We start from the raw sequence: 15305 nt of genomic DNA on the forward strand, positions 1-15305 counted from the left end.
TCCCACCCACCAACGATACCGGCCATCGATGTCCGGTGCAGAGAGGGCCACAGAGTGGCTCTCTCTGCATCGGATGGCCAGAAAGTGTTATTGCAGGATGCCTCGATGTCGAGGCATCACTGCAATAACCGGAAAGCAGCTGGAAGCGAGCAGGATCGCTTCCAGCTGCTTTCCAGACTGAGGACGTGCAGGGTACGTTCTCAGGCATTAACTGCCTTTTTTCTGAGGACGTACCCTGCACGTCCTCAGTCGTTAAGGGGTTATATAATGGGAGTGTTGAATGCACAAGGGAGAGTTGTCTGTAACTTGTTGAAAATTAGTGATCTGATTTTGGCTGCGATATACCTAAAAAAAAAAAAGTTCACTTCAGCAAGGAGCTTAAAACTTATCCTTGATTTGTGCAAAAACCTTCTTTCAAATGAGATGACCTAAAGACCGCTACGAATTGGTTCAAAATTGGTGAAGTATATTGTATTTTAAATTGGTAGTTATAAGCCTAGGTATTGTTCAAATCTGTGTCTGAATTGGCTAAGTAACTCATCTATACAAGTTCTGATATTGTCGGTTAATTTTGTATTAGGATAAATTGCAGTTAAATAGCAGAATATATATTTTATCCTATTGTTTTATAAACACTGTTTAGAATTGTATTGCTTGGATGTTAAAGGTTTTTAGTCCCATTGTGTTAAATAAATAAGGCTGAATTGTGAAGGTATATTGTTCTGGGTTTTGTAAGAAGAATAGCATATCTTAAGAGTTGGTTCTAACGCATATAAACTTTTATTTAGTTTCCTTTTATTGCAAATATAGTTCAATATGTTTATGGATATTAACTAAATAAAAGAATTCAGATATTTATATTAATTGTATGGTCTAGTAGGTGCATGGTTGATAAGGGTTTCTATTTCTTTGTATTGTGTTTATAACCCTGCCATAAACTTATATATATTATTTGGATAGCACTGCTAAGATTTTCATAAATATACTGACAATCTGTTCCTTAGTGTTGCAACTGAAACACACATCCAGCCTGCGTAAGACAGGTCTGTTAATTATGTCAGTGTAATAATGTGACTAGAGAGAATACCCTGTACCTTAAATTATATGTTACCTTTGTAACTTACCCAGAAACTAATTCTATATAAAGTACTTAAATTCTGACTTTCTTTGTCTGTAAAGAATAACAGATTTAATTTATCTTAAAATCAAAAGTAAACTAACCATATAAATATAAAGCACACATACCTCATATCCATATTGGATGTATCCTGGGCAGTCACATCTTTTGGAGTAAACATAATATCCTCCATAATAGCATAGCATTGAAACGAAATGCAGGCAATAAAATATAATTTGTATGCCCAGAGCTTCCCAATTAGTATAGCCATATAAGTTTACTTAAGTCCAACGTAACAGGAGACAGGCACAGACAACTTCACATGGAAGCAGCAATCTTCATGGGGTTTCACAGTAAATAGTAAGCATAAATGTAGATCACAAAATGAAGGTCCACGCCGAGGATCTGAAAGAGGAGCATGTGCAAACCAGAAGCAGCCCTCAGATGAAGCCCCCATGATGTTGTGCCAAGATGATGTCAAGGTAAAGATGGCAGCCCCCACAGGAAAACTCCGGACAAAGCATCCACCGCCGCATGCCACTTTAGTGCCACAAAAGATTAGCCAGCGTGCTCAAAGGGGTAGAAACCTAAAAGAGGCCTTGTGCTCAAACAATGTACTTTTACTATACCCCTTTAGGAGGCAAGTAGACTAAAGCCATATAGTACTTAAGACATGCACACTCTTGAGCCTACCTCAGTATGCCCTCAAGGAAAGGAGTTATTTTGAAACAAACCATATGAAGAGGTAAATTTGCACATGCTGTTTGAATCATGCAAATTCTATTTTGACTTTCATGTCCCTTTTAAGCTCTTTTATTATCCTTCTTCCCAAAATGACATGGTTGTCATGGGTTTTCACTGTAAGAGCAATAAAATTGTGGAACTTATAACCAAAGGAGGTAGTGAATGCCAATACCTTAGATACATTTCTGGCTAGAAATATAATTGATAGATATTATTGCTTGTGTTAAATGGGTCACCTTTTTTTATCAATATTCTTTTTATTAAAATATAACAATCAACAAAATGACAGAAAGTTACATTAATAAGTATGCCGTATGTGTTTCCAATATTATTTTCACATAGTACAGTTACAAGTACTGTATGTAAATTTACAAGGATGAAATTTGGCTCTCAGCCATCTCCAAGACTTTTACTTAGTCCGTACCTTTATTTGTGGATTCAATTCAGGAGACCAGAGTCCATAGTCAATTCACTGTCGGAGTCTAAGAGCCTATCACAACTCAATCATGGTAAAAGTGTAACACGTAATCTCATCAAGTATAAATCCTTTTCAGGGTTTGAGATATAAACATTGTTCATGTCAACACATCATCATACAAACAACATTCTATAAAAGTCTAATATAGCTAGTTACAGTATCTTCTATTCCATCTACCCTGCCTCAGTAGTGAGTGTTTTAACTGTGGCTAAACTATTTATTCCCATCTCTTACTGCTCTATCTGCTTTTGCTAGGTAGTTTGTTTCCCAATAAAACAACATCTCAGCATAAAAGTCTAACTTATCTATTGTATAATAAAAATACCTCTCTAGCTTTAGGTTGGTGTGCATCTGAGTAACCCACATATTCAGGGTCGGGTGGATTCTGATTTCCATAATCTTGGCACTATTTGTTTAGCGCTGCAAATGGCTATTTGTAAAAGGGCAATATGCTGTTTGGATGGTAATTTGGGCATGGTGTGAAATAAATAAATCAAAGGGTCTAAATTAAACTCAAACCCCAAGATTTCTTGTACAGTAGTATCCTGCCAGAACTTCTCTACCTTTGAACACGTCCACCACAAGTGGTATGGTGTTCCTTTTTCTGCATATTTACGCCAACATCTGTCAGAGGCTTGTGGAAAAATGTATTTTAATTGCTGTGGCGTGAGGTACCACCTAAGTAAGAACTTATAGTTAGTTTCTTGAAGTGAGGCTGAGTGAGCAGCCCTACTTGTCCTGTGGAATATAGTGATCCACTCCTCCTCCTCATCATGTGTGTATGGTAACGCTTTATTCCAAGAGGTGACCATGGTAGTTTGCATAATCGTGAGAGATGTAATCAATATTGAGTAAAGAGTGGATATGGCATGGGGAGGTGGTAAATCTGAAAAGTATAGTTTTTCAAATGATGTGCGGTCTCTGATGATCAGGTCTTTGTGTTTATGGGTGTCAAAGAAATGTCTCAGTTGCAGGTATTTAAACCATTGTGAGAATTGAGGAATATTCTGGGATGTGAAGTGTAGTTTGGGGAGCAGTTTGTCTGCCTCGATTATGGCATAAAATGGTAGTAAGTTTTGGAGGTTAGTCGGTGTTACAAGTGTTAAAGGGAGTCCTATCGGGAAGTCCAGGTTTGAAAAGATAGTCGTCAGTAGGGAGGGGGTCGAGGATAAATGAGGGTACTGTCTTAATAAGCTATTCCACACCTCTAAAGTCTCTTTGATCATTGGGTAGTTTGTTTTTTTTAATAATATTTTTATTGAGGATTAAAAATAGACATACAGGAATCCCGTTGTGAGATAACATATATATATACAGGTAAGATGTTACATTTACAATGATGTAGTCACAGTTACAATGATGTAGTCAAAAGTCTAAATAGTACCTGTGAAATAAAACAAAGAAGATCAAATTCTAATCCTCAGTTTCCCCCCTCCATAACACAAGTGAGGCCACTTTTGGACCTCAAACAAATTTATTATAAAGAATAACAGGAGGGTTACAATAATATATGGTCACTGTTGGACCTTTAAAACACTATTGAAACACATCAATTACAAGTATGACATATACCTCTAGTTTGTATAGTTTATAGAAACAAACCTCAACTTTCAAGATACAAAAGTAATTAACCTCTATAGAAAACAAATATATGGAGAGCAACATAAGACAAAGAGCCCATAAAGATATATTGAGAAAGCTATTGTGACCTTATTAGTGTAATATGGTATGACAAAATGTGTTTGTTTATAAATGGGCAGGACTACAACATTAGGTAGCTGGATAATGCAGTTAAAAGAAAAACAAACAAACAAACAAGAAACAACTGTATAGTCACCCATAATGACTTTGTCACTATAGAGTTAAACTTAGGAGAGCATAGGAGAATACCATATGGATATGAGATTTTATCAGCAACGTATCCAACATGTGAAGTACCCATAATAAAACCTGCCCTTATGAGGCTTATGTAGCAGTGCCTGTAAAGTTAAATAAAATATATGAGTATCTTGTACAGTAGTTAAGAATATCATAAGTCCACCCTGAGCATAGTATAGTTCGAAGAGGATCAAAGCAATTTGTGCCAAGCATTTTAGGCCTAACGATAATTCCCCTCAAAACTCAAAAGTCTATGGATATCCTTAGGGGTGTATTAATATGGGGTTGCTGAGTCTCTATAATCATAGCTGGATGGATGGGCTACACCAGTGTGTAATAGACTTAACCAATGCCCATTTTCCCGTGATTCTGACCCCAAATGTGGTTCACAACGGAGTGCTGGAGATTGGGTGTAAAGCGACTGCTCACCACATTCCTGGCGTCTAAGAGACTGTAGGGAGCCCCTTTGGTGGTGGTATACCAAGTGATGTACAGAAAGGTTGTGCTTCCATCATTGATTTGCAGATTAATTTGTCACCTTGGTGTGTTACTATAAGGGAGCAGGAGAAGCCTCAACAATATAGAATTCCCTTTGCTCTGAGGACTGTAGTGAGGGGTTGAAATTCCTTCCTTTTCTGCAGGGTGCGAGATGCAAGATCTGTGTAAACTTGAATTCGGCAATTCTGATGTGTGATATCTTTCTACTGTCTTGCTGCTTTTAAGATTTCTTCTTTTGCTTAGAAGTCTTTTAATTTTAATATTACATCTCTTGGTGGAGCTTGATCTGGAGGCCTGGGTCTCAGAGCTCTGTGTGCTCTATCCATTATGGTATCATAAGTTGCAGATGGGCCCAGAAGATGTGAGAAAAGGCCTGCTAGAAACTCTGAGAGCGTGTTGGGAAGAATAGCCTTGGAGATTCCTCTGATTCGTAGATTCTGTCACCTTTCCCTGTTTTCCAGGTCTTTAATTTTATCTTGAAGTTGGGTGATCTGTGAATCATGCATGTTCGCTGTTGTTTGTAGGTTAGATATCTCTGACTGGTTAAAGTCATTGTCTTCCTCCAAAGCTTATACTCTTTGACCAATCTCAGTAACTTCTTTTCTAAGGCCTGCGTCACCAGGTTATTGAAATCCTGCTTGGACGGCATTGAGCGTAGCAGTGCGGTGGATATCTGAGTGGTTTCCTTCGATTCAGCCTCTTCATCTTCTAAGGGCGAAGAGACCTGTTTTTGGGTCTTGGAAGTTGGCTGTTTAATAGCTGGAGTTTTATCAGGCAGCTTGAAAAATGCATTCACAGTTTGATGTGGTGTAGCAGGAGCTTTACCTGGTTTATCTGCTTTATTCAGCTTTTTAGGAGACATTGTTGTCTCTTAACAAGGTCAGGTATCAGCAAACTTCAATGTGAGCCCTAGTGGGTGCCTTTGTATCAGATATTAATAATGATGATAGCCAGGTGTTGGTAGTTGATCAAATAACTACTTAGCTGTGGCAGCAGGATACCCTGTTGCGCAGTATGTATGTGGTAATTTTAGCTAAAGGGTAGTAACTGTGATCATAGGCTGCACTGCTCCTGCCAAGTGCTTTACACAGGCCGTTTTATGAAGCAGCCAATATACTGGACTATTAAGGTAAATTATAAGTATAAAAACACAAGCCTCCAGCTCCCATATGCAGTACGTTCAATGAGTTTAATATATGAATATATACCGGAACATTTGGGGCATGTCTAAAGGCTATCGTATAGCAGGCAAAACCGTCCTTCTTCGTATAGCAGCATTCCATTTTAAACTGCCCCATTCCAGTTAAATATATTCGTTCAGGCTATAGTTATATATGGTGTCAACTAACTGTGTCTCAACTTGTACCGTTTTTATTTATGAGTGCCTTCTATATGGTTGCTTGCCTGTGAGTACTCCGTAGTTTGTTGGTCTCATATAGCCTGTCAGGGTTTCAAGATGGCAGTGGTTACTGAGGCCCCGTTACGGAGCAGTATTAGAAAATCTATTCACCAATGCTTTGTTTGTAAACTGTCCCCTTACAATTAAATATAACAATCTGAGTCATGTTATTTATGTGATATCGACTTATGGTGTTTCAGCTTGCGCCATCTGTACTCACTTATATCTTCTGTAGGGTTGCATGTCAGCGTGTGCTGCGTAGATTGCTGGCACCTATCTAGAGCGGTACTAAAAACTTATGTCCGGAAGTTCTAAGGTCTCTTTAGACCCTCACATCTGCTTCTGCGAGGTTTGTGTGCCTCCTACGGCAGTTTTGAAGAGTCTTTAGCCCCTGGTGTCAGTATCATGAGCGTTAGACCTCGGAGCTCACCTAAGGTGCAACCATTCTTCATGGATGTTGGCTCCGCCCCCCCAAATGGGTCACCTTTTATGTTTGAATATTTTTTATTTTTCAGAAATAATAAACAGTTACAGAAACAGAAATACCTTCCTCTGCAGTGATCTCAATGATTATGGGATCCAGAGTGTAGGTTTGTACATAGACCTTTTTGAACAGTATATGCTACAGTTAATAATTATTAAAATAACTCAGACATTGCTACTGAAGTTTACACACCTATGGAGGGTTGGCAAATAGAGATTAAAGACTTTATCTTCATATTATCGTGCAATCCTTGGTAAGAGATGGTATAGTACTTATGTCTTATAGAAGACTTGCCCTCCGCTGAACTCCACTAAAGCTTTTAAGTCGATCTGAGCTAACCTACTCAAGTCACATACAGCTGAACAAGTAAAGAATACAACTCTAAGGGGAGGTAAGGTTAGGTAAAATAGGTTATCAAGGGTCAAAGGGGAAAGGGACGGGGAGGGGGGGTGACGACACATTGTATCTCAGTGTTTGTTATATATATTGCGATAGATAGAGGAATTGACGTGCAGAATAATCACCTAGGGTTGACTTTTCCATTAGTTACAAGTATCTAATCTTCATTTCGCTATCCAATAGTACCATATTGCCTGGACTACTTCCTTATTGTCTAAGGTGTTGGATGTTAAGTCGTACATTTTATATGTGTACTGAATTTTATTGTATACCTCTGTCCAGGTGGGGCTACCTGTCTTCCAGTACCTGGCTATACATGTCCGGGTGACTGTACATACTATCCTAATAAATGTATTTATGTGCTTGTTAAATCTATTAATAGGGATGTGTAATAAGGCCTGTTGAATTGTGAGATCTATCGTTTCATTCAGGATCCGACTAAGGAAAGAAGATAGAGTTTTCCATAGGCCTGAGATTACTCTGCAGTCCCACCACATATGTCTATATGTTCCTCTTTCTCCGCACCCCCTGTAACATAGTGGGTTACCCTGTGGATGCATATGGGCCGTTCTAGTGGGTGTCAGATACCATCGGTGTATAGTCTTGGTAACATTTTCCTTTAGGTCCACACTTAGGAGTCCTTTGTCTGCCCTTTGAAATATTAATTCCCACTCTTTGTTGTCTTTACTAATATGTAATTCCCTTTCCCATGCCAACATAGTAGTGGTTTTGGTCGTGATCTGTGATTCCTGTATGGCTATATAGAGAATGGATATAGTGTGTTTAGTACGGTCCTTTGTTTTACACATGTCTTCTAGTGGTGTTGTGTGGCCAACTCTAGTTTTCCTTAAATATGAGTGCCCAAATGGGTCACCTTTTAAAGGGATTAATTTAAGATCAACTGGAGCTTTTTTTTGTAAGTATATTAGATTTGTATAGGTTGAACTTGATGGACTTAGGTCTTTTTTTTTTCAACCTCATCTACTATATTACTATGTATGTTACTATGGTTTTGATAGTGGGAGCTCTGAGTGATTTCATTATAAAGAGAGAAGAAAAGAAAGCGCCTCATATGGTAGACCAACCAGTATCAGGGAAGCACAAACTATAGGTAGAAATCTACTCACATGGAGGAAAGCACTATAATGTGCAAAAAAAGGCAGGCCGGGTCCTCAAAGTCGCCCGACAGACTCACACATCATGGCAATCACAGGGGAGCAGCGGTGTACTGGAGGAAGACCACCCACAGCAGCCACACAATATCCGTATAAGTCTAGGCAGCGGTAACACCAGGAGCACTCCAAACAAACTGACAGGTAATCACAGTCAGTGATAAAGGAGTCGCAGCAACAAAAGTTAAAACCATTTATTTAAAAGGTTTAAAAACATGTGCAAATAGCAACGCGTTTCTCTGTGGCACAGCACTGTTCCATCAGGCTATACTCAACACATAAGCTGCTGCTAATTTAAACGACTCCTAACCAATCAAAACTTGATCTAAAGACAACACCCACATTGGTTACCATAGTATCAGTTTAAACAAATGAAAAAGGAAATAAAAGGTTTAAGTGTGAAACAATGTTCAAAAAAAATCGATAGTATAGTTGCAAAAAGAAATAGTCACATAATAGGGTATGGTTACATAAAGACACAATAACACACACATACCAAAGCAACAAAATTACTATAGTAATAAAAACCTGCAATATAAAATGGCAAGATTGCAAGGATCATGATGATATATGGAGGGTTTACAATAATTAACTAGAGTGTATAAGGTGAATGTTAAGGATCAAAGACTAATATTGTAACCGATATTAAATATAAATATAGTAATATCCATGTAATAGCCTTCTCTGGGGCCTCCTCTGCCCCGTCACCCCTTTCTGTCGGAGTACCGCAAGGCTCTGTCCTCGGTCCCCTTCTCTTCTCAATCTATACGTCATCACTAGGTTCCCTTATTAAGTCCCACGGTTTCTAATATCATTTGTATGCTGATGACACCCAAATCTACTTCTCTGCACCAGAACTATCTCCTTCCTTGCTAACCCGTGTCACTAACTGTCTTTCTCACATCTCTTCCTGGATGTCCTCTCACTACCTCAAGCTAAATCTCTCCAAAACTGAGCTCCTCATTTAGATTAGATTAGATTCGTTTTATTGTCATTGTACAAAGTAGAAAAACAGAGACAACGAAATTATATATTTTCCCCCCTTCTTCCAAAATCTCCACCCCCAATATCTCTATAACTGTCGACAACTCCATCATTACCCCTACCCCGCATGCCCGATGTCTCGGGGTCACACTTGACTCAGATCTTTCCTTCACTCCTCACATTCAGTCCTTGGCTACAGCCTGCCGCTTCCACCTTAAAAACATCTCTAAAATTAGACACTTCCTTACACAAGACACAACTAAGATTTTAATCCACTCTCTCATTCTTTCCCGCCTTGATTACTGCAAATCTGTCCTCTCTGGTCTCCCCACCTGCCGCCTAGCTCCTTTACAATCCATAATAAATGCCTCTGCCAGACTCGTCTTCCTTACACGTCGCTCTTCATCTGCTGCACCTCTCTGCCAATCCCTTCACTGGCTTCCTCTTGCCTCTAGGATCAAACACAAAACTCTCACTCTTACATACAAAGCCCTCAACTGCACTGCTCCCCCCTACATCTCAGACCTTGTCTCCAGATACTCTCCCTCCCGTCCCCTTCGCTCTGCTCATGACCTCCTACTCTCCTCCTCTCTTGTCACCTCATCACACTCCCGTTTACAGAACTTCTCCAGACTGGCTCCCATCTTATGGAACTCTCTGCCTCGCTCCACAAGACTCTCCTCTAATTTTAAAAGCTTCAAGTGCTCCCTAAAGACTCTACTGTTCAGGGACGCATACAACCTATGCTAACCTTTCCTAATACCAGTTCCTCTCCTCCCCTGCAATCCCCTGAACCCTCTTAGCATGTAAGCCTAAAAGTCCAGCTGTTTGTAGTTCACCTTCTTAAGAGCTGACTACAACAGTGCAACTCTTGGCAGGGCCCTCTACCCTATAATTGTTTTGTTGTACTCCCCTTTGTTTATAGCGCTGCGGAATCTGTTGGCGCTCTACAAATAACCAATAATAATAATAATAATAATAATGTAATATGTCTAAGGCAAATACAATCCCATTGGAAAAAATGGTTTTAAATATACCGCTCAGTACCAGAATACACCCATCTCCTCACTTGACACTAGAATCAAGCCATAATACATTAGCTGTATCTAAATAACACATTAAATGGACACTAAACCAAAAGTTTTCTTTCATGATTCAGATAGAGAATACAATTTTAAACAACATTCCAGTTCACAAAGCAAAGGATATAAATGAATAAATGAAGCAAATTAGATAATAGAAGCAAATTAGAAAGTTGTTTAAAATTGCATGTTCTTTCTAAATCATGAAAGAAAAAAATGTGGGTTTCATGTCCCTTTAAAGGGACAGTCAACACCAGAATTGTTGTTGTTTAAAAAGATAATCCCTTTATTACCCATTCCCCAGTTTTGCAAAACCAACACTGTTATATTAATACACTTTTTACTTCTGTGACTAACTTGTATCTAAGCATCTTCTGACCGCCCCTAATCACATGACTTTTAGTTATTATCTATTGACTTGCATTTTAGCCAATTAGTGCAGTGTCTGCCACAAGCCACGGGCGTGATCACAATGCTATCTATATGGCCTACATGAGTTTGCTCTCCCCTGCTGTGAAAAGTAAATAAAATAGAGGCGGCCTTCAAGGGATTAGAAATTATCATATGTGCCTCCCTAGGTTTGCTTTCAACTACAATACCAAGAGAACACAGCAAAATTGTTGATAAAAGTAAATTGAAAAGTTGTTTAAAATTACATGGCCTATTTGAAAAATGAAAGGTTTTTTTTGGACTTGACTGTTCCTTTAAGTACATATTTGATGATTCTGAGACAGAAAAGTGTGTGTGTGTGTGTGTATATATATATATATATATATATATATATATATATATATATATATATATATATATATATATATATATATATATATATATATATATATAAAACCAATCTGTACCATAAATGCAGACCAGAGAGCAAATTAATATTGATGATCTGCTTCTCATTTGGAGAGGAGATATCGCATCAGCAAACCATTTTGTCAAGCACATTATTTCTAATGATATGGGATTACAATTCTCCAGTAATGTGCAAAAAGACTATATTGTTTTTCTAGATTTATGTTTGTCATTTTCAGACAATAGAAAGATTAAATCTGTGACACACTTTAAAACAGTTAACTGCAATAGCTATTTGAATTACCAAAGCAACCACTACACTTTATGGAAAAATAATGTCCCCTATGGACAATTTAAAAGAATACGCAGAAATTGTACTCATCTTAAAGACTTTGAAGAACAAAGTCTGATCCTTAAAGAAAGGTTTATAGAAAAAGGATATCCCATTAACATTGTTGAAGCAGGGTATTCGCGTGCCAAAACAGATGACAGACATCTATACAGTACTTTAAACCTAAATCACTAAAACAACTAACAATGACAAATACACTGACAGTCCTATGTTCACAACACAATTCAATGTTAATCATAACAAAATCATAGCAAAATTAAAAGAATTACGAACAAACATTGGGGCCTTTTACTCATGGACCCTATTTTGGGGAAGTCCCTGAGCATCAGACCTAAATGCGTTTTAAGACGAGCACCAACTCTTAAGAATCATTTAGCCCCATGTAAGATAGTGGTACATAAAAATAACAATACAGAAAGAAATTATAAATATAATAGCACCTCCCCTAATTCTAATTTGAATAACCTTATGTCTAGGAAGGGGATATTCAAATGCATCCTTAAAAACTGCAATATCTGCAAATATATTAGTCCAGGTTGTGTTCAATTTCAGTTACATACGACCAGTATAAAATATCCTATTGTTCAACATTTGACATGCACAAGTACATTTGTTGTTTATCTATTAACATGCCGATTGTGCAGAATTCAATATCTAGGTCGCACTTATCGGATAATAAGAAACAGGTGGAACGAGCATTCTAGGAACATGAAGAACAATATTCAAAAACACAGTATACCCAAACACTGCCATCTAGTTCATGATGGCAATCTGGATTTATTATCCTTATGTCCCATAGAGACTATCCCAAAATCACATTTCTATATCCGTTACAATAGATTGAGACAGAGGGAAACATATTGGATATATAAACTTAAAACTATGTTTCCCTCAGGTCTCAATATGATTATGGATTTAGCAGCCTTTTAATTTATTTGATCTGATTTAATAATTTTTTTAATTGATCATTTTCAAACTCAAGTTTTGTTATTATCTTCCAAATTTGGTAGTTTTTTCATTACCCCTCTTGATAGGTTCTATCTATCATACTATATATGGTACATATATTATTATTATTTATTTTTATTATTTTTTAATATTATCAGATACCTATTGTTAGTGAACATATTTATATAGTACCTTTTTTTGCACAATATGCAACACTTTCCGTATGAGCATTCCATCATTTTATGTTTATGGTATGGACATTTTTCTTTAGCTGTTTTGGTTTTTTAATTGTACTTTGCTGTATAGGATTATTGTACGATCAACTTTAGATCGATTGGTCACTCCCTTACACGTCATTTGCTCTCTGGTCTGCATTTATGGTACAGATTGATTATATATATATATATATATATATATATATATATATATATATATATATATATATATATACTTTTCTGTCTCAGAATCATCAAATATACACTTGATGTGTTATTTAGATACCGCTAATGTATTATGGCATGATTCTAGTGTCAAGTGATGAGATGGGTGTGTTCTGGTACTGAGCGGTATATTTAAAACCATTTTTTCCAATGGGATTGTATTTATCTTAGACATATTACATGTTAGCCTTAGAACTTTACAATTCACCTTATACACTCTAGTTCATTATTGTAAACCCTCCATATATCATCATGATCCTTGCAATCTTGCCATTTTATATTGCAGATTTTGTATTACTATAGTAATTTTGTTGCTTTGGTATGTGTGTGTAATTGTGTCTTTATGTAACCATACCCTATTATGTGACTATTTCTTTTTGCAACTATACTATCGATTTTTTGAACACTATTTAACACTTAAACCCTTTATTTCCTTTTCATTTGTTTAAACTGATACTTTGGTAACCAATGTGGGTGTTGTCTTTAGACCAAGCTTTGATTGGTTAGGAGTTGTTTAAATTAGCAGCAGCTTATGTGTTGAGAATAGCCTGATGGAACAGTGCTGTGCCACAGAGAAATGCGTTGCTATTTGCACATGTTTTTAAACCTTTTAAATAAATGATTTTAACTTTTGCTGCTGCAACTCCTTTATCTCTGAGAGCCTAGTCTCTCCCAGAAGTTCACCTTGTGTAAACTGTTATACGCACCGCTGACTGTGACTGCCTCTCAGTTTGTTTGGAGTGCTCCCTGTGTTACCGCTGCCTAGACTGATACGGATATCGTGTGGCTGCTGTGGGTGTCCTTCCTCCAGTACACCTCCGCTGCTCCCCTGTGATTGCCGTGGTGTTTGAGTCTGTCGGGCGACTTTGAGAACCCAGCCTGCCTTTTTTGCACATTATAGTGCTTTCCTCCATGTGAGTAGCTTTCTACCTGTCGTTTGTGCTTCCCTGATACTGGTTGGTCTACCCTATGAGGCGCATTCTTTTCTTCTCTGTTATAGCTTCATCAAGTGTCTGGCTGGACATTACAAAAAAAGCTGCCTGTACTCTGCATGAGTATTTGTAGACCCCGGATCTTATCTTTGGTCACTCTGTTTCCTATATGGACACGTATTGATATTATTTGTTTTATCTCTGCCACTAAGAAGCGACCCACTGATTGCGCTTATATATACTGTTGTATACCATTTGTATATTAGATGAATTGTATTTTATGTTAATACTATTTTTATTTTCCACTTATTATATATATATATATATTTTTCATATGATATTATAGGTCTATTTACGAACCAATAGGTTATCAACATTATCATTTCACATCTTTTACACACTATCGATCATATTACGTTTTCTTTTATCACTCTTTGGCGCCTCTTTATAATTTTCTGGTTCACACCTTGGTGTGGTATGAACAGATATCTCTATATATTTTACAGTTTTGTGATTTAATTATAGCTGCTTCATATGGCTGTTACATTATAAAAACCTGAATGTGCTTGTAATTAGTAATTTACACCTTGTTCCATGCTTCGGCTTATTAAGTGGTGAGGGTCATTTTTCTATCAGTGGTATTACATTGCCAGATTGTGTTGATTTCATTCAATTCAAATAAGGAGGCTTAAAGGGACAGTATACACTAATTTTCATATAACTGCATGTAATAGACACTACTATAATAAATAAGATGCACATATACTGATTCAGTATAAAACTGTTTAAAAACTTACTTAGAAGCTCTCAGTTTAGCTCTGTTGAAAAGGTAGCTAGAAAGCCCACTGCAAGTGGGAAATAAGACACTCCCCCCTCCCCCTTCTTTAGCATATGAAAAGACCCTTTACACAAACAGGAGCAAGCTGGAGTATAGGTAGCTGACGGTATTCACATAAAACTTGGGGCTTGGTTAGGAGTCTGAAAATCAAAGCAATGTTATTTAAAAATAAGCAAAACTATACATTTTTTAAAAAAAAACTAACTTTATGGGCTATATATATAGATCATTACAAAACATTTATGCAAAGAAAAAATTAGTGTATAATGTCCCTTTAAATTCATAAAAGTGCGCTTGGTAGACCTATTGGCCTCTATTTTGGTTTTAGAAACTGAGAAACTGAGAGAATATATCCAGAACCTCCCTGGCTAACTTGCTTTACCCTCTGTAATCCTGATGGCTTGTGATGTGACCTCAAGACAATGCTACCTTTTAAGGCATGGGGTCTTTGGTTCAACTGGAGATATGGCTTTATTATGGGATAGGTAAAATAAAAGCCTGTGTTGAGCAATTGTGTCAGGCAGCTACTTAACCTTCCTTGCATATTATATCAATTCAATGTGTTTGTGTCTTCACAAGCAACAAGCACTGTGTAGAACTTCCTTCCTGGACAGAATTTTCCCTCACCCATTCCTTCATATAGTTCAAATGGGTACTAATCTATCTATCTATCTATCTATATATAATAATCAATGTAAATATTTGCATAGGCAATTAGCACATCTAGGCAAGTATCCCCGCTTGCTTTTCCCCAGAAATTCT

Source organism: Bombina bombina, chromosome 10 (assembly GCF_027579735.1).
Source record: "Bombina bombina isolate aBomBom1 chromosome 10, aBomBom1.pri, whole genome shotgun sequence".
Lineage (NCBI taxonomy): Eukaryota > Metazoa > Chordata > Amphibia > Anura > Bombinatoridae > Bombina > Bombina bombina.